Consider the following 24,941-nt stretch of genomic DNA (forward strand, 5'->3'; position numbering starts at 1 on the left):
ATCATTTCTGATGAAGGGTCTAGGCCCGAAATGTCAGCCTTCCTGCTCCTCTGATGCTGCTTGGCCTGCTGTGTTCATTCAGCTCTACACCTTGTTATCTCAGATTCTCCAGCATCTGCAGTTCCTACTATCTCAGCTTACTGGATTAGTTGCCCATGGATATTTCAGTGTCCCCACTTAAGTGTGAATGTCACAAAGTCCTGGCAGTGGCAAGTAATTCCATCTCCTGACTCATTATTCCTTGAACCAGGCATGGTAGAAGCTAATTGCATAATCGATGAGCTGAAGGGCAGAAGATTGTTTGAGAAATGATGGCCTATGATGGACCACCTTCCCTGAAAAAAAGACACATGTAAAAAAATGAAAATCTTTAATATTTTGAGTCCAATATGATTTTTTTTGGGAGCTGTGTAAGAAGCAGACTTTATTTTGGCTCCCCATTATTGGGCCCTACGGTAAAAACTAAATAGGTGTGCATTCTTTAACAGGGCAACTGGATCATTACTGCCCGCATTAATCCTGCTTTCAGATACACCTAACAATGAGCCATCATTTAAGGACGGCCTGCATGTAGTTTGAGGACTATAACTTGTAGTTTTACCACAACTGTTGTTTTAGCCCCAGCCAAACCTAGTCTAAGATACTTGATTATGGTGGAGGAAGGGTGTTTACCACTGCACCCACTCTTTTCACACGATTCCAGTGAAGAAGTGGATCCAAGATATCTAAGTAGCTGCAGTGGATGGCAAGTACACTGATCCTGCCATTTGTCACAGTCCACTGCATTGCATTGTGTCATATTTGCTGGAAGATCCAAGTACTTGTCAATGTCACCTTCTGCCTCAATAGACTTTGTTTCGCCATTCCAGCATCTGTCCCTCCATTGTGAAGGTTCACCGTGAGAAGGGATAAATAGGATTTCAAATAATTGAATGTAGACCAAAAGAAGACATCTGGCCAGAAGCCAGCCTCTCCTTTGTAAATGAAGCATCAGCTTGGACTCACCAGTACACAAGGTGAGAGTTGCCCCATAACCTTTGAGCCCAATTTAAATGACAAATATAACAGCCGAGGTATCACATTTTGCAAGCTCAGTTAAGCAAAAGAAAAAGTATTTCTTCATCAAAGTAAGGCACATTAAGTTAGATAGAAATCTTAAACAGTGCTGAAAGGAGATTGTCAGGTCTAATAAGTGACTTTCCTTTCATTAAGTGACTGGAGAGACATGACAATGAGGTGGATGTGCAGTGACTCTGTTACATTGCAACTACATACATACAATTAGTTATATCTAATCAATCTCATCAATTAATTGAAGAAAAGTGGCCAAGTGTCTTTACTGCATCCAATACACCACACTCAAAAATGCCGCAACAGTTTTAAGTGTTGTGCTCAACAAAAGAGAAACCTGTGAATTTGACTACTTAGCTTCCCAGGCTTTCATTTCTCCTTTTGGTTGTGGCCTAAACGTTTTCACTGAATGATTTCCCAACCTTTGCATTAACACTTTGATTTGTACTCAGTAAATTGCATATTGCCTCCCAAGCTAAATCTGTGGAAATGTAGGCTCCACATAGTGACAAATGGAGGCCAAGCATTCACGCATAGTGAAAATCATGTGTCTCTGCTGAAATTCATCTTGTGTAATTCAACAAAACTAGTTTAAATGTTTCATATTCTTGCTGATCTTGGTCCCAAGACCGTTTAACTTGGCTTACATCATTTTAACCAAAACCAAATGCTCTCAGCCAAATAATTATCTTAGAAGTCTGCCAAGTCAGAACTAAATACTTTCCCCAAATCCAACAGAAGTAAATGCTGCCCTAGATATTCAAGTATAAAATAACCACCTATAATATGACCCACTGTTCAAAATTTCAAAAAGCTTAAGCTCAGCTCAAGTTTCCACTTCTTCCTACTCACCAAAGTTCTCACCTCTGTACTTTGTGCCATGCATCAATCTTTTAGTTTAATCAGTGCCTTGCTACCATCTGTTATTGTCAACCACAATCCCATTGGGCTTCTTCAACACTGTGATAGTGGAATATTATCTCATCATCCTGCCTTCAAACACAGATTCAGCTGCTAATTTGCTGCCGAATTGATTCAAGATTATTCCTAGGTAGTACGTTCCTAGGCAGCTCCTCACAGTTCAACTTATCATTGACCATCTGCTGCCATCCTTTGCCAACTGTCGACTAATCTCCTCGCTTTCACTGGCTAAATTAGTGGTGCATTCTAGCCATAAATGCAAGTGTACTACTAGTTTAAACTCTGAAAGCCCATCATCTGACCATGCCAGCTCTTGCTTTCTCTTCAGTGAGGACAGATCTTTTCAGAAATTCAACTTTCACATTTCTGTACTTTCCTAGATGCAGCGCTGAACCACTTTAGACTACACTGTACAATGCAGATGCCATTTGTCAGATTTTCCCTTTCAGTTCAGGAACATATGTCAAACCATTTATCAGCATCACTTTTGTGACTTCTAAGTGGTAGGTAACTCCCATGAGACTTTGGTCTTCAAGAGTCAGGATCAGACTGGAAGCAGATTCAAATTACAATAAAGACTTCAGTCGTTGGCATATTGTTTCAGTCCCACATATGGTTCTTAGCCCCCACCAAAGTCCTCACCTCCTCAGTCTCCTTGTACAGAAGATGAACTCTATTTATGTAATTTCTTTTTATTCTTTTTGTAACTCAAAATGGCGCCAGATTGTGTGGCAACAAAATACTTTTCACTGTATCTTTCTAGATATGTGTGACAATAAATAAATAAATCTGCAGCTGAATCTGCAGTCTCTGTAACCACCATCAGTTCCCATTGATATCCCCCATGCAATTTGAAAAAACAGATGTCTAGCTATTTGTCTACTTCTGTTGATACAAGATGGCCTCACCATGAATGTTACACTGAACTCCAAAACTGATGAAACTATTCAGATGTGGAAACAATGATCACACAGCTGTGAAGGTGCAAACTTCTTTATCTGTCAGTTTCATGAGTTTGTAATACATTTTTCTTTCCTTGGAATGGTTTATCAATGTTTGCTTGTTTATTTGGAAAAGATTAGGAGATGCTAAGAGGACTAAAATTTTGTTGATTAATACTATGAATGCCTGTGTTTGATTGATACTTTGATAAGGTATTTAGGCATAGTTTCTTTCAAAGGAGTTTTTAAAAGCTTGTTTGTTTATTTTGACAATTTCAAGAGCATTTCACAGATTTACCACTGCTATTATCTGGCTCATTGCCGAAGATAGTGGATACTGATGACTGAGGATAAAGGCATGTCAGCACGGTATGAGGGAATGGAAGGGGCAGGCCGTGGAAGGGAGGAGAGATATTGGGGTAATATGAGGTGATGTGGAAGGGGCTTAAGACTGTAAGCAGGCATTGTAAATATGAAAGTGCATTGGATAATCCTTTTAAACCTACTGGTTGAAATGTTCCTGAAGCCACAGCAATGAGTATAAAGTGGCTTATTTTATCTGATGCGTTTCCCACAACATTTAGGATCTCACCCGCCTTGGGCAAAATAATATGGAAGGAAAATTAAAATTCCAGCAGGGATTTTAATTGTGACCCCAACATCACCTCAACAGTGCATTGAATTGAAAAAACCTGAGAAAAATGGCAACGGGCAGGAAAGGCCTGGCAACTTTGAAAGTGCAACATCACACATCTTATACTTCGGCTTCGTGACACAGGTTTGCTCAATATCAGGAGGGAAAATTCTGGCCCTATGTCTTTGATCTGTTGCATGCTCTTTTGCTTAAATCTTAAATTCACTTTGATCAGTTTATCAATCACTGTTTTTCTCAAATGAGCCTTTGACTAGCCTGCTGGATCTGAGGAACAGTCATTGAGCTTGATTTTTAATTCCATTTTCGATTTACAGATGCTGCCTGCCTAACCTGCTTAGTAATTCCAGCACTTGTTCTTATTTCAGATTTCCAGCACCTGCAGTTTGTGTTCCAGCTTCAGCAACTGACTAGTTTCTGTCTGACATTTCCGATTCGTAGGCTCCGAAGAACACACATCTACTTCTTTTGGATGACCTGATAATCTGTATCTATAGTGCCACTTTTTTGAGATCTCCCCTATCCACCATCGCCATGCTGCCACCCCCAACCAAGCGTTTCTTTCTTCTTTTAAGATGCTCTTTTAAACATTGCTCTTTCTCAAATGTACCCGTGAAACATATTAGGAGTTTGTAGCTCATTAACTTTGTTAGGTAAATCGATCTTTAAAAATACAGAAACATAGAAAATATATGTGACTTAAGGGCCATACAAGGTCACATTCAGCCCATTGTATCCCTACCTACTATTCCGTACAATTCTACAATCTTCCAGCTCTTGGTAGATAGCCTTGTAGGTTACAGCATATCAAAACATTTTTTTTTAATGTGATGAGGAGTTTTGTCTTTATTACTCTTTCAAACAACATGGCCCAGACCTCCAACGATCAGCCTCTGGATGAAAACAATTATTTCCTAATTGCCTATTAATCCTCACCAGGCCATTAAAATCTATGCCCCTAGTTATTTACCTTTCTGTTAATGGAACTAACACCTTCCTATCCAGGCCGTCTAAGCTCCCCATAATTGTATGCATCCCTGCCTATTCTGTTCCAAAGAAAATTACTCCAGCCTACCTAATCGTTTCTCAGTCTAAAACATCTTCATTTCTGGAGGCATCCTATGAAATGTATGTATCCTCTGTAGTGCGAACGTGTATAATATTGACCAGAACCACATGCATTCCGCTAACTGTGATCTAACTAGTGCTTTATTTCACAGTTGTAACATGCCCCTTTATTATATGCCTCAGCCAATAGAGGATATTACCCAAATGCCTTATGACCACCTTAAGTGGCTCTCCTGCTAATTTCAGGGACTTGTGGATGTGCACTCCAAGGTCCCTTTGCTCCTTGATATTCTTAGCATCCTGCCATTTGTTGTGTATTTCCTTGTTTTTCCTCTCCAAAGGCATTATGTGACACATTTCCAGATTGATTTTTTTTATCATTTTACTGCCCACCTGAACAGTTCATTGATATTTTCCTGGAGTCTACGGCTTTCTTCTTCACTATCAGCTATATGATCTATTTCATGTAAACTGCAAATTATTTAATCAGGCTCCATACATTTAAATTTAAATCATTCATATATACCATGAACTGTAAGGACCCACTGCTGAGCCCTGTGGAAACCTTGTAGAAAAGGCATTTCAATGACAAAAAACCCATTGACCATAACTATTTGCTCCCAGCCACTGAGCCAAATTTGGATATAACTTACCATTTTCTATTGGATCCCATGATCTTTTAATTTTCTGACTGGTCTGCCAGGTAGGAACTTATCAAAAGACTGCATAAGATCCGTGTAGACTGCATCAAATATCCCAGTCATTGATTTTCTTTGTTACCTTCACTAAAAATGCTACCAAGTTATTTAGACATGACATTACCTGAACAAATCCCTGCTGAGTAGTTCTAAATGGGATTTACACTGTCTCTGTCAGATTTTCCAGTGAATTTTCGCACTACTGAGTTTTGGTTGACAGGTCAGTATCTAGTTGATATATCATTTTCCATATAATGCTACATTGTTGCAGTCCTCTGGAGTCACACCAGTAGCTCGAGAGGATAGGAAAATGATGGTTCAAGTTTCTCCTGTTTCTTTCCTTGTTCTTTCTTTGCACCCTGGAATATATTAACCTGAGCTAGTTACTCACCCACATTCAAGCATGCCAAACATTTTAATGTTTCCTTCCTCATGATGCTTATACCATCTAATATTTCACTCCTTAACTGCAAGGAATGCTTTGTCCTTCTCTGTGAAAACAGGCGCAAAGAATTAATTAAAGATTATTACCATATCCTGCACCTCCACACACAGATTATCTTTTGGGTTTATAATTTAATTATACCCTCAGTTATCCTGTTGCTCATAGTGTATTTATGAAACGTCAGTGGGTTTTTCTTGATTTTACTGGCAAGTACTTTTTCGTGCCTTCTCTTTATATTCCTATAGACATTGATTTTCATGAAGTCATGGGAACTCTGACTGGATCTGATAGTGGAGTGGCCTGGGATATGGTAGGGAGAGGGGTGGAAGGGAACATATTAATAAAGTGCAGTGGGAGAGTGATGGGTCCTGTGGTTGGAAAGGCACGTGGAGGGAGTGTGCCAACTAGCGGGTGCAGTTAGGTCAGAGAATGAGGGTATGTTGAGTCTGGTGGGGGCCAGACGAGGGGTGTGATGTCAAGCCAGAGGTGGATAGGTGTAGCAGGGTATTTACTGTTGAACGGTATATTGCTGTGGGTTCAGTGGTGAGTCAGAGCTTCAGTTTAATGGTTACTTAGGTGTTGGAACGGGTTTTTAGTCCTCTCAAATTTCCTGGGTAAACATTAGCCCTAAGTAATTTGGAATCATCCGAGATCTCTGACTTTAATTGGCTTTTTGGGAGAGCTTCAGACACGGATGAATTGCCCATCAGAATTTTAATCTTTTTTTAGTTTTTCATTTTTAAATTTTCTGGCATAACTCCATCTGTACTTTTTCAGCCAATGTGTGTGGACAGCATGAGATAAGAAAGTCCATTCAGGCTTCTTAGCTCCTCATTCTGAAAAAAAAGACCCACAGCCCCTCAACTGTAGTGTTCAATTATTTCTTAAATATTGTAGGGTTATGTGTACCCTACTCCACTGTGCAAGTATTTCCATGTACTTACAATTCCTTAGAAGAATCTCTAAATGAATTCCAAAGCACTTTATGGCTATGGGTTGCCTTAAGCTGATCAGGGCTGATTTTCTGATTTTTGTTTTGGGAGTGCAAACAGTAAACCCCTGCATGAAGTTCTATTCTATATCTCACAATGTACGCAAATTATTGACTGGATTTGCATAAAATCGTTAGAAATAGGAACAGGTGTAGGCCATTCAGCCCTTCAAACCTGCCCTGCCATTCAGTAGGATCATGGCTGATCTGACATTCCTCACGTCCACTTTCCCACACTTTCCCCATAACCCTTGATTACCATACTGATTAAGAATCTATCTATTGCAGCCTTAAATATACACAAGGATTCTGCCACCACAGCTCTCTGTGACAAGGAATTCCAAAGACTCACAACCTTCTGAGAGAAGAAATTCCTTCTCATCTCTGTCTTAAATTGGTGCCTCTTTATTCTGAGACCATGCCCTCTGGTCCTAGACTCTTCCATAAGGGGAAACATCCTCTCAATGTTTCCTACATAACAACAGTTGCTATATTTCAAAAGTACGTCATTAATTGGGAAGCGTTTTGGAATATCTTGGCATTATCTTTTTCAAATTTATATGGAAGAGAATAACATCAAGAATTGCTTACAATTCAGTAATAGAATGAAGCTATTATGCTTTTGAATTTGCTGCTAAAAGATTTGAAGGAAGCATGCTGCTGAAGTGCACTTTTATTCAGCTGGGAACAGCTGGAAAAATTGATTTTTGGGACTAATTGAAGGCATCATAATCATAACGCAGAGCCCACGAGGAGTCAGCATTAAAAGGATAATGGCTAAAACCATTTTCACTGCTCTTGCTGAGGTTATGCTAATAACTTGTGTTTCATTTATAAATTCCCACGCTGACTTACGTAAGTAGCAAATTGACAGAAATGAAAAGACCTGCTTGTCCATCAAGCCTGGTCTATACCAAAATAAGGAATTACATCACTGTTCCAACTCCCACAGCTGCAGCCATGGGGTTCCCTGGGAGAGGCAATAAAACAGCACCACTAGGAAAAAAAAGAGGAAAATACCGCTGCATTTCTCCTAGGCGATTGAAACTAGACCAGGAAATCACAAAGTGTTATTTTAAAGACATTTACGTTCTAAATCATGTAATTTGGTAGAATAATTTATCTGATGCACCATTTTTCTCTTAGAGTTATATACTGATTGTAGGCCTAATTTGTTCTCTTTATGGGATTTAATATTCTACTTCTGGGTTCAACATATTTCTTCTTTTCTAATGGTGCATATGGGCACAATGAATGTAGCACTATGTTAACTACATCTCCCATGGAGAGTGTTTTGGATTGCAGTCTTTTCAGAATCACAGAATTACCACGGCACAGAAAGATCATATCTCTATCGATTCTATTACTTAATGCCAATCTGCTGCCTTTTCCCATTTTCCTGTACACCATTTCTATCCAAATACACATCCAATGCCATCTTGAATGCCTCAATCTGCCTCCACCGCATTTCCACACCCTAACTACTTGCAGTCTGAAAAAGTTGGTTGAAAAGAAGGTTAAATCTTCTTGTAGATTTTAAGGTCCCATCTCCAAAGTTTATAACGGTAACCGATTTTGCTTTGGCAGGCAGCAGGACTCTGAAGCAACATTTTACCACTCCCTTTGTCTCTTATTCTGTGACACCTATTATCTTTAATGTCTCCCTCTTTCCAACCTACCATACAGTAGGTACACTACAACATAAAACCTTATCACTTTGCCACCTCGCTGTCTTCAGTTCCAAGACTCATGTTGGACTTGAAACATTAACTTTATTTGTCTTCCCACTGATGCTGCCCTGCAGCCAGGACTTTCTGTTTGTAATCCATTCAAGGACACAATAGCCGAGGAACTGTGTTTGTTATGTGGCCAAACAAATTGAGCGTAAAGTTGGAAATCCTTCCGTCAAATGCCAATGAAGATGTCTTGAGAGTGGAAGAGATTCCTGGCTAGCTACACGATGAAATAAAAAATCGGAACTTTGATCATCTTTATTCATAGCTTCAAGCTTCAACATGCTTGTAAGAATGTGTATTGCCACCGAATGTCAGAGTCCTTAGGTAGGAGTGCTGTTAGCTCAGTTCGCTGCTGTGGAACAGATTCAGCAGAGTTCAAGCCCCAATCTGGCTGGGGTAGATTTAGGATCTGTCTCCTTGCCCTAACTATGGCAGAGATTTGAAAAACGTATCCAAGACATTATGGTGTGCAACTTCTGCTTTTGTTCTTTCAACAACAAAGTATGCTTTTTCCAAGAAATTTTACTTTCTCCTTTCAAAACAAATCAACTTGTCAGATATTGATGTTGGTGTTGTTTCACTCATTAGCAATGTATTGAAAATGGAGTTTAATAATATTGTTCAGCTGGACGACAGCTTGCAACATATTGAATTCATCTTCTGAAGTATGTCAGTGATAACAAACATGAACTGACTCACATTGCCATATACTGCAATGATAAAGCCAAAATTAGCACTGCTATGTTGCTCGCTCAGCATCCAATTTTTCATTCTAAACAGAGAAAGTAATTAAATTTCAATTTAAAATCTATATTTTATAATATTAGCTTTTTTAAGATAAATCTTCAGCAATATTCTTCAGTGAGGATACTATGATAATTCTCATTATTTATATGTTGCTTTTGTAGTTTATCATTCACGGGCTGTACACAATACCTAATCCACACAACGGCGCTCATTTCACTGCATTTCAGTGCGCCCACATTTTGTTTATTTGATATTGAAAATGAATCAATCATTTTAAATTACCTGAGATACTGTTTCAATTTTAGTATTCAGCTTCTATTCTCTTCATTAAATAATTAGATTTGACATTTTCCTGTTCTTTTCTGAATACAGAACTCATGATTCTCAACGCATCCATTTGATTTCTCTGTATGTAGATAGTATGCAAACTTGGTGCCCTCACTTCATTACCAGGATTGTAACATGCGGCTGAGAGGATTCCATGCTGCTAGTTGACTCAATGCCACTGCTGACTGTGTCTGTGCTCAGTAGGGATGCAAATAGTATTGTACTGAGGACGTGTTGTATAGCAAGCCTACTCTCCCTAATCCTGGACAGCTCCTCTTAAATGTTGAATATAATACTGAATGTCATTCCTTGAATTCAAAATATGGAAAATGGAACACAAGGTCAGCGAAAGGGTTCTAAAATGGTTAATGTAGTGCTGGAAGTATTAACTATGGAGATGAGCAGGAGAAATATCATGGTTCCACAAGGGCAAGGAGGTCTTCAGGACTGCTCTGAGAAGGGAAAAAGAGCACGTAATTATTGTCTAAGTAATGGTTTTGAAAGGGTTAATGTTGAAAACCACATTATGCTCTTCCCAATTTGAAGATGTCACACAGCTTTGGGTGGAAAAGCAGGTTCTAGATCCTTTTAGAATCAGATGATTCATCCCTGGCTCCCACAGTCTTAGTGATTATGTCTAACTAGTGAATGTTACTTACACCTATTTTTATCATAAAATAACTTGCATCTTGTTGTTAAGACACATGCCTCTTCTTGTTAAGACCCACTAATGTTTCATCCTGTATTACTGTTAAACAAACAGGTTCTGTGACTCAGTAGGGATGCAGATTTAAAACAGAGATGAGGAGAAATTATTTCTCTTGAAGGGTCATGAATCTATGGAATTCACTTCCCCAGAGTGTGTGAATGCTGGGACATTCACTAAATTTAAGAATGAGATAGCTAATTTTTAAATTTGTAATGGGTTGAAAGGTTAGGGAGAGTGGGCAGGAAAGTGGAGATGAGACTGAGATGAGATCAGTCATGATTATATCAAATGGCAGAGCAGGCTCAAGGGTCTGAATTGCCTAATCTTGTTCCTAGTTCTTATAACCTTATAATATGGAAGATTATTGGCAGCACTCTACCCCAACCATTAGCTGATGGTAGTTGGTTTCATAATCATACAAAACTGCTCAGGAAGGTCAACTTCCAGAGACTGGTTCCAAAAACCTGGCTTCTATGTCTCAGGAAATCCGATGACTTCATGTGAGTAGTGAAGGTCAGTGAAGCCATCTCCTGGCTACCACATCTGCAATGCTGAGCTGGGTCTCAGTATTAAGATGACAGCTGTAAGAGACCTTTTTGTATCTGGCATTGGTGAGCAAATTGTGTATGGTGGTATACTGCTGCCTTATACTCTTTTTAAATTCCCTTCTCAACTTTACCTTTGCATGATGAGAAACCTGCTAATGGTATGACTATGGGCTTTTTGGTTCACACGTCACTACATTTCCCTCACCTCAACCTTCCCTTTCTGATCTTTTCTGACAGAAAATCTGTCACCTTCCTAGCCAACACACACCAAGGAGGAAACAACAGAATAACAGCATTTTACTAGTGAAGAGATAATGAAGAGACTTAATCTAACACCCAAGAGCCAGCAATTTAAATACTGATAATGTACGTACCTTGGACGCTAATGTGAAGTTAAAATTAACTGAGGGTGATTAATCCAGCATGAGTGGACTTCAGTCCAGAGAGAATAGATGGTCTATTTGTTAGCCCACTGGAAGATAGGGTCGCAGGCAAAGTCTATAGGAGAGGACTCAGGTAAGCACATTGATAGGGAAGGATACAAGAAAATGTTCATTGACGTACATATTGAGATGTATGTGTATAATAACAACAGAAAACACTGGAAATATTCAGTTGTCAGTCAGTAACTGTCGAGAATAAAACAGAATTTACAGGCAGAATTTAATGTGGGTGATGGGTGTCAGGCTAGAGAACAGGTGGACATCTCATTTTGCCTACATTGGGGAAGGTCTGCCAGCATTAAGTCCACATCTGGTCAGGGTCTACTGGCCGTGTCAGGATGGCCAATCAGCAGCTATCTATTTCTAGTACCGAGTGAGGAGATTGCTGTTGGTAACACACCCACCAGAGGCTGAGAATCAGTGAGGAATCCAGTCCATACAGGAGTGATGAGGGGAAAGGGGTCACAGGGAGGACTTTTCTGCCCCTGCCTCCTCCCAACCATTCCTGAGGCTAGGAGGCTTGTTCAGACACTGAATGATTTGAAGAAGTGAGACCCCTCTGAGGTGGGCTACACACAGGGGTGACTCTCTGAGCACTGCTGGGTGAAAGCCAGTGCCAGTAATTGCCCACTGAAGGGCTTCAATTAGCATTCCAGTGGAAAAGCTGTCCAAGAGACATACTTAATTGTGCAGAAGTTGGAATAAGGTAGGGTCCCACGCCCTCCCCTCAATTAAATGCTCATTCACCTCCCAACTCACAATAGTGGGCATTAAACTCCACCAAGTGAAAGATCACAGACCTGAGATATTAACTGTTTTTCTCTCCACAGCTGCTACCTAACTTGCTGAGTATTTTCAGCATTATCTGTTCTCTTCAGTTTCTGCTACTGATACCAAATGAGGAAGCATGGCCACTCAAAGTCTTTAGCCAAATTGTGACTGATAATTGATAAACAGAATAGGATTCTGGGATGGCAAGGCTGTTGTTTGAAGAGACAATAGGTTGTTTAGGACTATTCACTAGAGTTTAGAAAATTGAGGTGTGATCTTATAGAAACCCATAAAATCTGAACAGGACTAGACAGGGTAAACACAGGAAGTATGCCCCCAATGACCAGGTTATCCAGAACCAGGGGTCACAGTTTGAGGATACGGGGTAAGTTATTTAGGACACAGAAGTGGAGAAATTTCTTCATCCACAAAGTGGCGAACCTGTAGAGTTTTTTGACCAAAATAATTAATGTTTTCAAGAAAGATTTAAATATAGTTCTTAGGGTTAAAAGGACCAAAGGGCAAATGGGAGTTGGGGAATGGGAACAGGGTACTGAGTTTGATGATCAGCCACGATCAAATTGAATAATGGAGCATGCTGGAAGGGCCGAATGACCTAGTCTTGCTCCTATTTTCTAGTTACTACATACATATTTATTCTGTTTATTATATATTGTTTAATAGCTAGTTACAGGACAGGCCTTTGTAAGTACCATTAGTTACCGGTGAGGCGATGGCCTAGTGGTATTATCGCTGGACTGTTAATCCAGCAACCCAGATAATGATCTGGGGACCCAGGTTCGAATCCTGCCATGGCAGATGATGGAATTTGAATTCAATAAAATATCTGGAATTAAAAGTCTAATGATGACCAGGAATCCATTGTTGATTGTTGGGAAAACCCATCTGGTTCACTAATGTCCATTAGGGAAGGAAACTGGTCTGGCCTACATGTGACTCCAGACTCACAGCAATGTGGTTGACTCTTAACTGCCCTCTGGGCAATTAGGGATGGGCAATAAATGCTGCCTAGCCAGCAATGCCCTCATCCCATGAATGAATAAAAAAAAGTTACATGAACTTAGCACTAACTGGAAACAAACTAGGACCCTCTTAAGAATCTTCCAGGAACAGCTCTTTATAACATAAGGTAGAGCTTATCTCATTATGTCAGTCATTCTTTCAGGTACTAACTGCCTTATACAATACGGCATGCCCCTTAAAAGCAAGCAAGACTTTATCAGCACTCAAGAGATGAAATTCTTTCCCATTGTACTTTAATATCCATACATAATTGCATTATGATAGTATTTAGCGTAAGAATATCATTTACTAAGTATATATGTAAACATTTGTAGGCATGCAGGACTGTGTGTCTTGCTTGAATTCCAAAGTCACTGTTCAATGCAAACAGTTTCCACAGAGCACTGGAGACATTTACTGATTTCTTACAACTGGGATTCTTTTCTTAGAACTTTCAACAAGTCAATAACTGAAGAACAATGAGAGTAAGTGAAACCAAAAATACAGCTTTCCATTCTGGCAACTTCTAAAGCAAAACTGCCAGTCACCCATAAAGCCAGTCAGAGTTAGTTCACTGTTTGTAGTTTCTTTCTTATTCAACTCTCTGTAGTTGGCTAGTGAGCAGCAGTCCTCCTGTAATTCACCTATTCAACATCCATCCAACTGCCAGTCCCTGAACATAACCACATCTCAGTGCCAAATCATCTACAGTGTTCTTACAGCAGTACTTAATCTGCGTTATCGTTCCAGACCAGTTCCCAACAGCAAACACAAATCTTTTGTTCTGTCCCATTTTTTAAAAATAAGCTGCAGTTCAAAGTTCAATTCTCACCTGCAACTCACAGTACCAAACCAAAAATGAGAAAAAAAATAAAAATAATGATAGTCTCAACAATAATCAAATGAAATAAAGAAGTCTGATATTCAAAAACAACATTTGCTAGATCACAAATATCATTCTGATGGTTCACCAACCAGTTACTCTTGAGAGGAACAACGTAATCCTTATGATACTTTCTCCCATCCAAAAATAATCACTCATCCATAACCAAATTGGGAAGTGTGGTGAGACCAGAATGTAGGTATCTCAAAGTGCAGCTTAAATTAGATTTTGATTGTTGTGCCTTATTATTAGAAACAAAGTGTAATCCTACTTGTATAAAAACATTAAATGTAGCATCAATGGTTGAAGTAAGAATGCCATTTGTTAGATAATTCATCATATTTGACAGTCTGTACAAAATTACTTAACATCTGTGAGCAACAGAATGTTTTTTGCCTGTTAATATATCAAGATTTGAGTTAAACAAATTATCTTGTTTTTTAAAAAATCCTTTGTAACATTTTACTTCGGCCAGTAATTCATATGGAAGAGGAGACTGACAATAAAACATTAGAAATAAGACACAATATCTATTGTGTGAGCCCAGGGTGCCTCCTGGCTTTGAAATGTTTATCTGTCAGATTGAAAATCAGCATGACTGGACAAACAACAGAATGAATAACAAGTTGACTACAAAACAAGAAACAGATCTGTGTTTAAGACTGATTACTGACACTGATGAAAGGAAGAAAATGGTATTCCACAAGAGTTGGCACTGGACCACTGCTGTTAATCATTTATGAAACAACTTGAACTTGGGAATCAAAGCAATTTATCACTTTGTGGTCAAAGCAAAATTAGAGGATGTAAATAATACAGAGGGTAAAAGTAAAGATGCCATAGTCCTACCAGATCTCTGGCAATAGAGAGAGAGAGATGACTGGTGATGGTTTAACCTAAGGGTCACCATGCCTTAGGCGAGGGATGAGATTGAGAAGGAGATTCTTTTATGGTAACCTCAGCCTGAGCGGGAATTGAACCCACAATGTTGGCATCATTCTGCATCGCAAACCAGCTGCCTAGCCAAGAGTGCAGCAGCACAAGTAAACTTCCATAATGTGTAAGTATTTGACAACCTAACCTGCTTAATTGGCACCCCATCCAAAAATTGATATATTCATTCCTATCATCACCAAGTCGCTGTCTGCAGTTAGTCTCAGATAAAAGTTGCACAGGAACAACTTGCCAAGGTTTCTTCCACAAAACAAAAACAAAGTTGCTGGAAAAGCTCAGCAGGTCTGGCAGCATCTGTGAAGAAAAAAACAAAGTTAACGTTTCGGGTCCGGTGACCCTTCCTCAGAAAGGTCTGTTCTGAGGGAAGGGTACCCGACCCGGAATTATTAACTCTGTTTTTTCCTTCACAGATGCTGCCAGATCTGCTGAGCTTTTCCAACAACTTTGTTTATGTTCCTGATTCACAGCATCAGCAGTTCTTTCGCTTCTTCCACAAAACCCTAGTTTAAGATAGTCACCAAGAAATCAAATAGAGAATGGAGAAGAAATGTATTTACCAAGACAATAGTTAGAACAAAAACTTGCCACCACAAGAAATAATTGAGGTCAAAGACATAGATGCAATTAAGGGGAGTTGGATAAGGAGAAGGGACAGGAAGAAATAATGAGGACAGGCTGAGTTAAAAAGGGTGAGAGATGGTTCATGTGAAGCAAAAACACTGGCATGGACAAGTTGGGTTTTTTTTAGCTTGTTTCTATCCTTCACATTGTATGTAATTCTGTGCTTGGTATTAACTCAACTTCACTGAATAAATAGAATATTCATATCATGAATATTCTAACCTGAGAAAGTATTAAACAGTTGATGTGCACTAAGATGTGCACACTAGCCAGAATTTTTGTTTACTCTGACTGAGCAGCAGTCTGATGCATTTGATGTTATTAGAATATAACCAGACAGATTCAAAGTTTTAACAATTTTAATTTTTTGAGTGCATTTTTAATGTTTTATAATAGCTAAAGAATAAGGTAACTGTGCTGTCACATCCACCCTTCTGTGTCTGACAGTTCAATGGAGGTCCTTCTGTGCTCAGTAAAAATTATGCCTACATATGGAGCCCTGCTCAGAACTCTGTGAAACTGAATGAGCTGCAATCTTTAAAAAAACAGTCATATTTTGCAAACTATTTTGTGGTGGGTGGCACTGGCACGGAATCACAATCTGTAAATTTAAATTATTTTTGTAACAAACAAGTGATTTAATCCTTATTGTTTCACTTTACATTTGTGCTGAAAATGTTCAAGATGGCAAAATGACAGCTAATTCACTCTGAATTGTTATAGAGGAAGATAGTGTATGATACTGGATTGTGTCAACCTCCTTGTGGTCACGTAACTCACTGGACCACAAATGCTTTGCACCATAGGTTATGAGTTTCCATCTCTGGTCCCCTACATGACAAAGTTCCAACCTCAGCTTTACTGCTAGATGATGACAGAAGGTACCAAGCTGTGACACCCATTGTCAAAACTGACTTCTGATTTTCCCTTTGCCTTCCTGATGTCGTGCCATCACTTCATGGGTTTTCAACAAATGCCTATCAGAGAATCACAACAGGCAATTCGGATCTGTGCTGTGGGTGCTGGAAATGTTTCAACGGCAATTTGAATGTCACCAAACATAGGTCTAAACCTAAAATTAAATGACTTAGTTAAATATAATCAAACAATATAAACCTGGTCTTCTAACCCATAACCAATTGTAGTACATCTGATTTATCTTCTAAGCTGTTTTATACTGATAGAATCCAATAGAGGGAGCCATTATACCACAGAATGGCTATCATCCATTTATTTATTTGAATAGGAGGATATTTGTGAATGCTATCGACAAACGTGTTGTCTCCTTTTTTCTAATACACGTTGTCTTCCTTCTTGAGGTGTGGTGGGATGTATTTGAGCCCTGTATGCTGAGTTGTTTAGATGGGTAAGACATGGAGCAGAATAATGCCTACAGCACATGTACCAAAGCCTATTCTGACTGAGTTAGATTCAGGATCCAAAATATATGCAAAAAGTATCACAGCCATTCAGTTGAATTTGAGGCCCTCTACCCCTCATCACTCACAATCCATCACTACCCGTGCAATTTGCATGCCTACCCTCCCTGGCTCCTCAGGCATTTCCTGGCACCTCAAGCTCCCACACCCCCTTATAACTCTTTGCCAACTGATGTCCCCCATCACCCTGGCCCTTATGCCATCATTGCCAATTCACCCAGTATCCACCATGAACAGACTTCAGGAGTCACGAGATGAAATAAAACAAGAGATTTAAATATTTATTACGGTCTTCACTATATTAAAAAAAACTTCATTCATGAAAACTTGTTCAAAATTTTTAAACTTCCTCAAGAGCTTAATCCCTTATAAAGCAAACTTCTATTCATAAATCTACAACAATAACAGCTAATTATGTATTTACTCTTTGAGCTGTCAATCAAACTGTGAATGCAGGAACACCGTACTCCAGTGAAAATGGGATCTGTTTTAACTCAGCATTGATTTATCAAATGTCCTAGCCAAGTTTAGGTGTTTCCTATATTTATGAATCATGTTCTGCTTCCTTTGCCATACTGCTGGAAATCTGGATTTTTTTTAATGAATAGAATTAACAAGGCACATTTTTGAAGCAGAAAGGGAGAAATATTCAAATCACCAAAAAGACAAGACGCTGCTTAAAAACCCTCAGTTGATAGAGACATTGGGTTGGCCTTGTTTCTTCCATTTGATGAACCAAACCAAAACTTCACTAAAGCACTTTGATTTTACTTCAGTTGGAATGGAACCAGAGGGACACAAGTTATCCATTTTTCTAAACCTAAATGCTCATTTCTTCAATAGATTTACAGGCCAGATTCATTTTCAAGACTTCATCTCAGGAAAACACAAGTGTGACAGAAAACTTTCAAACTCTTATGACATGAATACATGCTACTATTTGTAATCACAATCTTTTCTTGGGCGTGTGTATCTGTATGAGTATGTATGGGTGTGTTTGCATATTTAAGTTGACATTGAATAGTAAATATTTTTCTTTCTAGTAACACTTGACTATTACAGGACTCAAGTGTTAAAATATATTTTCCTTCTTTGAACGTGGATGTTACTGACTGGGCTAGCATTTGTTCCCTATCCCTAATTGCTCTTGAACTGAGTGACTTGATAGACAACTTCGGAGGCCAGTTAAGAATTACCATATTACTGTGGGTCTGGACTCACATGTAGGTCAGATCAGATAAGGACGGCAAATTTCATTCCTTTGAAGATTAAACCAAATGGGTTTTTACAGCAATTGATGATAGCTCCATGGTTACCATTACTGAGACTGGCTTTACCTTCCAAATTTGTTGGTTGAGTTCATATTCCATCATCTGCAATGGCTGGATTTGCACCCATTTCCGTGGATCTTTAGCCTCGACTTCCAAGGTACTGGTCCAGCTACATTCCTACTACGTTACCATATCTCTTTTAAAACATATAGTCTTCAGGCTGCTGAGAAATGGAAAAAAGAGGGAATCATCTCTATCATCTTCCCCTTTTCCATAATATAGTCAACCCTGTTCATTCTTCTTTTCCACGGAGTATATGATCTCCTTATTGTTCTTACGAAAATATATAACTTCACTATACCTATGCTGAAATTAATTACCATTTACACACTCATTCTGAAACTTATTAATGTCTTCCAGGTTGTTCTTAACATTACTTAGTACTTACTATTTCATGTGGAGCATACATCCAAAATTTACATTTTTGACCAAATGAGCTGATTGTGTATCGCAAGTACCACATATTACTTAGCCCACCCTACCCCAACACACGCCAACCATGGAAGCAGGGTGGTCAGTCAAGGAAGCAATTTTGATTTTTCTCTTCACATGATTTATTTTATTTCTGGCTCCATGACAGCAGCTGAATACTTGTTTTATGTTGGGATTTTGTTTCCATAACATTGGGCAGGTTGCTTCCAGTCACTCCTTTACCTTACTTCTGTTCCATTGAGTTTAATATTTTATATACACGAGGAGGTGAAGCATTGGCAGACAGGCATTGATGAAGCACTGGCCTCATTGCTGAGAAGCTGGGGTGATGTAACCACTTCATTAATTCACTGTCTATCATTACTTAGATGTTGCAGCAGTTCAGACAGCCCATCAAACACACTGCCTGTTATCACTCGGGATGTTGCAACAGTGAAGTCATTCATGCAATCATCCATCTCCCTCCATGGACAAGTTTGTGGCCCCCATGCAGAGCCTAGCTCAGCACACTCATGGTTGCTGGAAAGACATCAGCACCTGCACTCCACTGTCCCGCACATTGCTCCTCAGAACTGAAGGCAGGGTGATAGAGTGGAAGAGGGAGCCTTGACTGTAGTCCACGTGCTTGCCCCTCACTGTGGGGCAGAGTGGTGTGACAGGATGTAGCCAACCATAGCAGGAGCCATACACAGTTTATACTCAGGAGATGCAGAAGTAGCCTTCACCTCCATTCTGCCTGCTCCCATGCAACACTTGGAAGTTCCAGCCAAGGAGGGTCACCTTGCCTATGACAAGACCATCTTTGGCATAACTGACCTGCCCAGACCCAAATGCCCCTCGGTTAACCTGGCCATGCCTGCAGGCCAACGGGCTGCACCAAGGAGCAGGTTCCTTCCACCCCATGTGTGAAGCACAAAGGCTCAAAGCAGCACTGCAGATGTGACAGGGCAAAATAAATATATTAATGGGTAGCCAACAGTTGACAAACTTGTGCCTAGTTTGTTGATCATTATAAGTGATGTAAATAGTTTGTCTACCATATATGTTATGTACACAGTTTATTTGGAAAACACGTCCATGTTTAAAGTTCATCTTACAACTAATGGTAAGTAAATAGTTTTAACATTTCAAAAACCCTCATATTTCACCGTTCATGTTCTTGTCCATGGCCCTCTGTTGGGGCTGTTGATGGGGCAAAGCTTCTTAGGTTAAATAATTAACTTAAAGGTAGTCCTAGAGACAGGCCACAAACTCATATTTCTTTACTTGATGAAAAGAAACTCATTAGAATGCCCCAAGAATCTAAAGTTTCTGTTTGAGATTAATGATATTTGCTGATGAAACAGTATATGTACAAGCCAAGCTATAAAGGTCAGTAATGCATTGTCCACAGCCATTGTTGACCATCCTGCACAGCAGGATGAGCTTGATTATTTCTTGAGATTGAGTTATATCCTGAATTCACTGCAACAAAATGACTGAGAAGCTCAATAAATCACCAAGAAATTTAACATGTGCAGATGTGAGATGAGAAATGCATTCACATACACCAATTTTCCACTCAAGGTTGGTCACAGCAGCAATGCAGTGGTACAGTGAAAAGAACCTGCTTTGTGCACAGGAAACTCTTTATTATTGAGAGCAATATGCTGCCATATGATGACAGGCTGCAATTTCAGGTTTCATTGTGGGCAGACATCTTGGGGAAAATATACCAGGGCAATTCATGTATCATGACTTGTGGAGCACAGGAGCAGCCATCTATGGGAATATCAGTTTCTGTGTAAGAAATTATTTTGAATTATCTAGACCCAATGTTTAATGGAAATCTGGCCGATTGTCATTGATTATTTACCAAGCTGGAACAAAGTCGAGCATTTGTAAACAATGATAGTCATTACAGCATTTAAGGAAATCTTTGCAATCAAATCAGTTCTGACAGTGATATCAATGATAATGGTCTATAATTTGCAAATGACTTCTTCACACACCTTGCTGATAAGTATGAATTCATACATCTTACAATTTCCCCGAGGTATCTTCACTTTAATACTGATGTTGAAAGAGGAGTCAGAACTATCAAAATTCAGTTAAAGAAGTGCAATAAATTCCAGACCATACTCCTCAATTGCACATCTACTACATTGCTATGTAGATTAGCACCATCAAAACTTTTGATGGGAAGAAAAGCTCAGAGAATGACTCTCTATTCTACCCAAGAACGTAATTCTAGAGCTAGAAAACCAGAGAAATGAAGGCTGACAAAAGTCTCAGCAAAAACAACAACTAAGTAACTACAGGTAATAATCTCACAAGGAACCCACTCAAGTTGCTGGAAAGAGAGAAGGTATAGGTGTAAGACCAAGGCAGAGAAGGAGTAATTATTCAGAGACAGACAAGAACAAACAGAGATCATATTGTGCCTTGTGAAGTACGTACTGTATAACAAGAAACAAGAAGTTTTATTTCTATTCGTCGTAGATGTCAATTAGTCATACATTTGGATGAACAAGATGTTGATCCTCGGAAGAACTTGGTATTACAAACCTAAAGGAAGGGCATGACAAGAAATTATAATTCAGGGAAGGTCCACTGATCTTTTCAGTCTAACAAGAACCTGAGCAGGGATAATTGCGTGAAGCTTCTTGACAGGTTCAATCCATGATGTCAGAGACTTGGGGATAAGATGGGACGGTATATATAAGCAAATACAAATGTTTAAAAAATATATTGACAAATACCTGGGCAAAGATGCAGTATAAGGGTTTGAAAGGGATAATGTCTGGAATAGTGTCAGTAACACAACCCACCATGGTGAGATAAGAGATCAAATGAGAGAAAGGCTCAGAAAGGGAATTAATATGGCTTCAGTAGAGGTGGTCATACTTCTGTAAAGCTGCATATAATTCCTTACTGTGTAATGTGTAATTGTTCAATAATTGCCAAATGTAAGCTTAAGGAATGGGAACCCATTTTCTTCTTAGGCACTTCAGGACTCAACATTGAGTTCAGCAACTTCGGACCACGAACTCTGTCCTCTATTTTGATTTCCCTTTACTGCTCCGAGTGTCTTGCTCGCATAGATTTACTCTTGGTAGACCTGACATATTTTCAGCTGTTAACAACTACCAATAACATTTACTCTTCATCTATACCTCTTCCTTACTTCCATTAGCACTCTCTATGCCTTTTGCTTTGGGGCACCTTTACCAACTGTTCCATTTGTTACTCCTTCCATTTTTGTCACAAACAAAACCCATCACTTTTCCAGATTGTTTCAGTTCCAAAGAAACATTAAACTAGAAATGTTTCTGTCTTTAGACTTACAGAGTTTCTCCAGTGCTTTTGGTTTTTATTTTAGTTATCCTTCAAATCTAGTGAAGACTCAGGAATCTTTTCTCACTACATTAATGAAATGCACAACCACTGTCATGACCAACTATCTCAAAGCTAAATCTGAAAATCCAGCACAGAACCTGCACAAACTTAATCTCAGCTAAAGTATGCCAAAATCATCTCACCCACAAATAATTGGTCACTCTGGTTCTGGGTCTTCCTTGTAGCAGAATTTTTGGTGAGTAATACATACACCTGTTGCCTGGACTTGCATAATCCAAATGAGGAGAGTGGGTCAGTTGGGTCATGTGACTTCAGTACCTTCTGCCACATGCTGAATGTGAATACTTTTTCATGTTGGACTACCATGTGTACATATTGGAATCTGCTGGAGGTACAGTGCAAACTAACTAAAGGATGTTATGCCTTCATAACATTACTGCAATCAGAGTCATGGAGATGAGATTTGTATTTTAGACCATTGTACCAAAGTATAGCAGTAGTGTACACTACTACTAGGCCATGGCCTAGTGGTATTATCACTGGACTGTTAATCCAGAGACCCAGAAAATGTTCTGGGGACCCGGGTTCGAATGCTGCCATGGCACGTGGTAGAATTTGAATTCAATAAATATCTGGAATTAAAAATCTAATGATGACCATGAACCCTTTGTCAATTGTTGGAAAAACCTACCTGGTTCACTAATGTCCTTTAGGGAAGGAAACTGCCATCCTTACGTGGTCTGGCCTGCATGTGACTCCAGACCCACAGCAGTGTGGTTGACTCTTAACTGCCCTCTGGGCAATTAGGGATGGGCAATAAATGCTGCCTAGCCAGTGATGCCCTCATCCCGTGAATGAATGAATAAAGGGGGGACACAATGCATTTATATATTTCTACTTATACATTCTTGAGATTTCTCCACTCATTCCTTCATCAAAATTAATAAATTTGCAGTTCCAATTGTCCTCCAGTACAAATTTAATACAGAATACACATATTCAAAAAACACTATTAAATGAGTATTTATATTAGTGTTTATTTCTACAGCGATAGATATCTTACTCATTGATATCTGATGACTGAACTATAATCAACTTCTATTCTCTGTTACTCCTTTGGTTAAAAACTAACTCTTTTCTACCTTGAAAATGAAATAATATCATAACTCTGACACAGTGCATGCAGCGTGAGCCTAGTTAGGCTGATGGCAGAATCACAGGAAATTGGTTGCCAGGCTTCATTCATTGACACCTGCACATACCAGCAGTGACAACCCTAGAGACAACCCAGGAGTCATGGGAAACATGAAGCTTGGCCAAGGTGATATGTAGAATCCAGGAGAGAGTTGAGCAGTGACTGATATCAGCTCACAAATTTATTGTGGAACTGTGATAAACATGGTGAATGCTGGATGAATTTTGTAAACAAGTCCTTTGTGTAAGTGAAAGGACCTAACTCGTGCTTCAGACTCAAGGCTAGGATGTCTATGCAGGACACTTTACAATATGGAAATGGCAGATTTACCACAAAGCATATAAAATGCCTGATGCCTACTAGTTGCTCCTTTAGATGTCTACTTTGTGTAAAATGCATGGCAGAAAAAAAAACACATTTGTAAGCTATCATGTGTAGATTCAATTGGGCATCTCAACTCAGTGTTTTCTCAATGCATCAGGAAAATAAGTCATTGTTTCTTTAAGTGCAGCAATAGCTGCAGACCAGACAAGATCAAGATTACTGAAAGAAAGTCAACAATTTTGTTATTAGTTTATTCTTGATTAAGTGTATAGATCAACTTAGTCAAACACTCCAAGGTGATTGAGCTTAATCTTTTCAAAGTCTATTTTTATTCAGTTTGGTTTACTCACGACTAATTTGACATGATTGCATTTTTCTTCTTTTTTTTCCATACAGGTAAATGTTGCTTTTGATTTATTACATTTGTTCCAATCTGGCATCGGGTTGACACAGTTGTTATTTGATAAAGTTGTGAATCAACTAAAGATCTTCACCACAGAGAGTGGTTCTTGAAGTTCCAGAGGAAGTGATAGATGATAGTACAGTTACAATGTTTAAAAGACATTTGGATAAGTATATGAGTAAGAAATATTTGGAGGGATATGGGCCAAGTGCAGGCAGGTGGGACTAGTTTAGTTTGGGATTATGGTTGGCATGGACTGGTTGGACTGAAGGGTCTGTTTCCGTGCTATATGGCTCCATGACTATGAGATACAGCCACAGTTTACATAAGTGAACTTAATATAGTGAAACATTCCAAGATGGAAACATAGAAAGCTAAAGGCAGAATGTTTCACTGCGTTAAAAAGTTTCAACATACTTGTTGAAAGTCTTGTTAATGGTAATGGAGAAAGGTGCAAAGTGTACAAGATAAGTTCTGATGTGTGAAATTGCAAAAGTGTAGCAGACTGAAAAATTAAAGAAGTTACACAGTGGTTGAAAATTTTGAAATCAAGACATGTGGGGAAATGTGGAGATTGAATAAGAAAGAACAATAGATGGGAAGAATTGACCACCAGACCATAAGCTTTAGTCTGTATTCTGTCCTGGAGTGCGAGAGGTCTTCGAAGAGTTGTGCCAGATTTTAGAGAAGTACTGAAATTTTGAAACAGACTTCAGCTTTAGGAATTCTTGAAAGAAAATACAGAGAGGAAGCAATTTCTTTTCGGCAGGTTTTGGGATAAGAGAAATGTGGGAGAAAGTATGATTAGAAAAGAATGGTGGGAGATAATCTATGAATAGTGGGGCATCAAATGTAACTTGATTTATTATGAAGAAGTGGAAAGGATCAAAAACATGGTCCAAAACCTCACTAGGGAGCAAAATATCTAT

General features: G+C 39.0%; 1 protein-coding gene across 2 annotated transcripts in view; it reads right to left on the reverse strand.

Moving 5' to 3' along the window:
- The window catches only part of LOC109917800 (parkin coregulated like), a 54,835-nt gene extending 49,193 nt beyond the window's left edge, over window positions 1-5,642 (reverse strand). For both annotated transcript variants that reach the window (XR_007262481.1, XM_048599264.1), the window contains exon 1: window positions 5,476-5,642. The gene's annotated coding sequence lies outside the window, so the exon portion shown is untranslated. The remainder of the gene's footprint in view (window positions 1-5,475) is intronic.
- Between the last annotated feature and the right edge of the window lie 19,299 nt (window positions 5,643-24,941).

The sequence above is a fragment of the Rhincodon typus genome, chromosome 1 (genome assembly GCF_021869965.1).
Source record: "Rhincodon typus isolate 14 chromosome 1, sRhiTyp1.1, whole genome shotgun sequence".
NCBI classification, from domain to species: domain Eukaryota; kingdom Metazoa; phylum Chordata; class Chondrichthyes; order Orectolobiformes; family Rhincodontidae; genus Rhincodon; species Rhincodon typus.